Source organism: Abrus precatorius, unplaced genomic scaffold (genome assembly GCF_003935025.1).
Source record: "Abrus precatorius isolate BTA unplaced genomic scaffold, Abrus_2018 Scaffold5, whole genome shotgun sequence".
NCBI classification, from domain to species: domain Eukaryota; kingdom Viridiplantae; phylum Streptophyta; class Magnoliopsida; order Fabales; family Fabaceae; genus Abrus; species Abrus precatorius.
The window spans coordinates 9231684-9237683 of NW_020874395.1; positions in this window are offsets into that span (position 1 = coordinate 9231684).

Sequence of the window (6000 nt, forward strand, 5' to 3'; positions counted from 1 at the left end):
ATTTTGTACTTACACGCTGATTTTTGGACTACCGCACACTAAGAAGTAGCACACTGAGAAGTACTTACTCTTTCCTCATTTGTTATCGAATACAATTTTTTGTGAACTTTTATATTATTCATTATCTTATATGGATATTTAGTAATAGACAAAGGCAAATTTTATAAAAGATGCAAAAGGAGTATTTGAAATAGTGATTTTTTTTTTCTCTTTTAATTTTAGATTTCTTCTTCTACTCCTTTTTTTTTTTTTTCTATCTCTCCTATTGTACTCTCTCTCTCTCTCCTTCGAAATTTTTAGATTTTTCTTTCTTTTCTTGGTCCTTGATTCTTCAAACTTCTTTCTCTTTTTCTTAAAGAAAAATTTTCTCCTCTTAAAATTTTATTGCCACTTTTCAAAATTTTGTTGCTCTCTTTTCTGAATCTTTCATTTTATATTGGTTACATTTTCATATTTAGAGTTTCATTAAAAAAACTAACTTTTTGAGTTTTTCTTTTTTCATGTTCAAATATTCATACATTTCGTGCATATAGTGAGCAATGAGTTTATCAACTCGATACAATACAATTGACAGACAATCTACATATTTAAATTCATAAAATATAGTTAATTAGTTGCAAATATTTAAATTTTAAAATTTTATCAAAGTATAACAAAACAACCTCGTCACATTTCAAATGATCAAATTTATATTTAAAGTAAGAGAAATTTTTTCTCTTCTTCCTATAACTTTGATGTGCTAATCACTTACAAATATATACATATAAACTAGATAATTGGGTGTTCCAAATTATAAATGTTATTCATAAATTACAAATATAAACATTTAACGCATAACATGCACCATAAGACAATCTATCTCATGGCCACATGATAACTAGTGGCAATCCTTCAATACTAGAACTCTCAATATTTGCAGATATGCATAACTCTCGATATAGGAATGCCAACGTTGCAGCACCCTAACTATATTGGCCAATAATACTAACATCTTCTAACAATGTAAGGTACCTAACTGAAACCCTACAACTAGAATGATAAGCCAACATAATCTCAACTATTAGCCTCAAAATATATAAGCTTAAGCAAATCGAATAAGTTAGAGGACATTCTGAGTGTGCATCACAAAGTGTGTAAAGTATTAGTTTAACCACGTCAACTTCAAGTTACTCCCCACAAATGCATCAAAAGGTGGTCTAATACTAAGCAAATCCTGCATAATTTGTCCCCAGTCACCTCTTATAGGTGCAATCACTATCCTTCCATCAATACAAAAACCTATCTTTTTTTAAATAAGCTCAAATATATTGATAATAGGGAGCATCAGAGATGCTCAAAAATAGTACATGAAGGTAATATCATACACCAAGTTACACACTTACACACCCCAATATTGGAAGTCATCACAAAGACCCAAAACAAAGAAACTATGTTGATCTAGAGCTTTCCATTGGTTCTAAGTTCCAAAAAAATAAATGAAAGCATTGATGTAGGCGAATATGCAACTAGAATTTGCCAAATCTTGAGTTTAATATGCTCCAATATCAGCGCTGAATCCACAATTGCCTGTGCAAAAATAATATTGTTCTGTATCTTCCATATATTCCAAATTGTTCTTGACCAAATGACCTACATGGCCTTCCACCTATTTTTCCCATATATCACACCCATAAAGTGCAAAGCATGACTAGCAATATATGTTGGTAGCAATACATGAACATCTAACCAGCTCAAAACAGCTAACCAAATTTGTTTTGTGAAGGGGCAGAGAAGAAATAGATGTTCTGCATTTTGAGAATGATTTCTACACAACACACGCATCTCATTAGATTTACTTTAATGCAAATGAATCCAAGTCACTTGTTATGAGAAGATTTGAAACTTATGTGGAACCATGACTTCCACATTTTTTATAGCGCCTACAATTTAATATTAGATCAAAAGATCTCCTTTGCCATATTGGACTAAAGTACTTTATACCCTACTTTAATAGAGTAACCATTTAAAGAATCTTCCAAACATATTCAATGATCAATTCGATGTTGTATAGATTGAATTCCCTGCAAAATAGACAAAAGATTAGTGTAAAATTCCCTCTCCCAATCTTTTATGCCCTTCCTCCAGCTAATACTCCATATCGACCTCCCACTAACCAACTTTCCATATTCTACTACTTTGGCTTCCTTATCTACACAAATTGAGTACAACCTTAGGAATAAAGAGGTTAAGCACTTTGTTCCCAGCTACACATCAATCTAGAAGAACATATCAACACCATCTCTTAAGACTTTTTTTTTTATTATTCCTATGAAACCATTGGTTCTCTAGCTTCCTTACCCTTCTCACATCTTTCAACCATAAAGAGGCATTATTAAGCAACATATTTGATTCTCTTTACCTCTCAGATATTCATTAAATACATAATTTAACCTAAAATGTACATAATTGTCTACTAGTCTAATTCTTCCCTGAAGTTCCATCATCCTGGTTTCCTGAAAATATCAGTAAGAATGGTCTATTCTATCCTTTACAAAACAATTTATCATCAAAAAATTATACTCTATAACATGAATACAATACATTGAATCTCACACATTCATAATACAAACATATTCACATTATACATCCTTCTTGTATTTATTATCCATCATTCGTTCTCTTATTCCAATATGCTCTTTTAGTGCACTATGATCGTAAATATCAATGCCTCCAGCATTTCTTGAGATTTTATTCAACTAGGCAAATAGTCGCCGGTTAGCCCATGCACACGGATACAACATGTATAATAATCGGACCCCTTAATAAAGGTATAGTCAGGAGTCTAGTCAAGAAATAAGTGTGAGGCCATGTGACGCATTCGCTCTCAGAAAGAATGTGTACACATATGCGAATGTCGTTCACCACCCTACGTTTCCCCAAGATTTCTATCATCTCTGGACTCTATACCCTTAGTGTATCTTTATAACTATTCACACTAGATTCAATCTATATCCGACTCTTAGGTCATTCTCAAAGTTATTCTTTCTTTTTTTTTTTCACTTATAAGATCTTGCTTAGTAAAGCACTTCTAGGCTACTTTCATTTCAATCCGTTTCAATCGTACACTTATTGAAATATTAACAGTCGTTAACTCCTTTCATATCATTATCATTTCCATACCACTTTACTCAGATATATTTCATAAAATCTCATAAAACCACTCAGCAAGTTTTATAATATTTCACATCAAGTACTCATCATACAATGCATATATCAGCCATTTGGCCCAAACAATCAATCAGTCTAAATAATCAAACAACCATCTTTTTCTTTCATTATCCATACAATAGTTATCTCAATCACATATTCTCATAAAATATTTAGATATAAGTGCTTTCATGAGCACAAAATAAATTTTATAATTAAATGATAAAATAGAGCTCTCTTTACCTCGAAAATGAGTTTATGTAGGTTGAAAATGATCAAAGTTATTGGATGGAAGTTCTCTTAAGTATCAAGAGATATCTATAAGAACAAAAACAGGAGAAATGATCGGAGAAAATCAAGTTTAATCCGAAGAAACTTACTTCAAATCACTTAGCTTCAACGTTCAAGCTTGATTTTGAAGAGAAACCAGAGTTTTTGAGGCTTTTATCTAGGTGAAAGGAAGAGAGAGTTCAAAAAAAGCTTGAGAGAAAGACGTGAGTTTGAAATAAAATGAATTTCTCATCCGAAAAATCTCTTAAATACCCCTCAACCCCGCGCATTCTCACTTCCAAGGTTTTCTTAAAATAAACTTTGGTGGCGACTCCTCTGATATTTTTGAAAACGTTTTTCGTCGTACTGTTGCGACCGCCCGGCTATGACAATGGCCTTCCACCTATTTTTCCCATATATCACACCCATAAAGTGCAAAGCATGACTAGCAATATATGTGGTAGCAATACATGAACATCTAACCAGCTCAAAACAGCTAACCAAATTTGTTTTACAAAGGGGCAGAGAAGAAATAGATGTTCTACATTTTGAGAATGATTTTCACACAACACACGCGTTTCATTAGATTTAATTTAATGCAAATGAATCCAAGTCACTTGCTATGACAAGATTTGAAACTTATGTGGAATGATGACTTCCACATTTTTTACAGCACCTACAATTCCATATTAGGTAAGAAGGTCTCCTTTGCCATACTGGACTAAAGTACTTTATACCCTACTTTAACAGAGTAACCATTTAAAGAATCCTCCAAACATATCCAATGATCAATTCGATGTTGTATAGATTGAATTCCCTGCAAAATAGACAAAAGATTAGTGTAAAATTCCCTCTCCCAATCTTTTAGGCCCTTCCTCCAGCTAATACTCCATATCGACCTCCCACTAACACACTTTCCATATTCTGCTACTTTGGCTTCCTTATCTACATAAATTGAGTACAACCTTGGAATAAAGAGGCTAAGCACTCTGTTCCAGCTACACATCTGTCTAGAAGAACATATCAGCACCATCTCCTAAGACTTTTTTTTTTATATTCCTATGAAACCATTGGTTCTCTAGCTTCCCTACCCTTCTCACATCTTTCAACCATAAAGAAGCATTATTAGGCAATATATTTGATTTTGGCAACACGCATATGAAGGACCATATCTTGCAGCTAGTAGTTTCTTCCAAATGATATTTTTTGACATCAAAGCTCTCTAATGTCATTTGCTCAATAAAGACCAATTGAATCTTTCAATGTGTTTTACACCAAGTCCTCTCTTTTTCTTGCTTTTACATATAGTATCCCATTTCACCCATGATAATTTTGTGGATGTCCTTCACCCCTCCTCAAAGAAAGTTCCTTTGGATTTTAACCACCTCTCTAACTAGTTTTTTTGGCATCTTGTAGAAAGAGAGATAATGTATTGGGACACTATTAAACATCAAATTTAGAAAAGCTTGTTAACTATGCAACTCCAGTAAATTAAGCTAAAGTTTGATAAAGAATAAAGTATGTTCACTAGAATCTCCTCTTTGCAAGCAAGTATAAACTGACTCCTTTTAGCTTTCAAAATTAGGTGCTCACATCTATTCTAAATATGTTCTAATAAATGAGTAGATTTAAGACACTACTACATAAAGAAGATGATGCCATCTAAAATATATTATGACAAATTAATCTACTAGCTATTTATGCATATTATTGTTTTTCTTAATCTACTAACAATTAACTACTTTCTAACTCATATATTAATATATATATATATATATATATATATATATATTTATCATTACTAATTAATTTATTAATAATCCTTTAAAAAAATATATATTGATTTTATAATTCAAATTTCACATTTGCAATAATTTTTTTTTTTACTTAATGGTATTGTAGAAACATATATATTTTATCACTCTAAATCTATTATTCTAATTAATCTAATATTATAAAATTATGATCACTAATCTTTCTTTAAAATTTCTCAAGTCCTATTGACTAAATATTTTTTTAAAATTATATTATTAATCTTTATAATATGCAATCGAAATCTAAATTACGATGATAAGATTGAAGTTACAATATTAATTGTTTATTATATTATTTTCTACTCCACTTTTATTCATATTTTTTATTTTCTTAATCTACTAACAATAATTAACTATTAATTGCAAATTATAATTTAATATTAAATCATTATTATTTATTTATTTTTCAATCTACTAATAATTAACTACTTTCTAAATCATATATTAATAGAAATTTATTATTATTAATTAATTTATTGATAATTATTCAGAAAATTATATATTTATTTTATAATTCCAGTTTCACATTTACAATAAAAAAATTATTTTAGTTAATGGTATTTTAGAACAATACATATTTTATCACACTAAATATATTCTTCTAATTGTTTTAATATTATAAATTTATGATCACTAATTTTACTTTGAAATTTTTCAACTCTTATTTACTAACTATTTTTTTTAAATCATTATTTATTTTTACAATAGTAATATCAAATCTAAATTATGA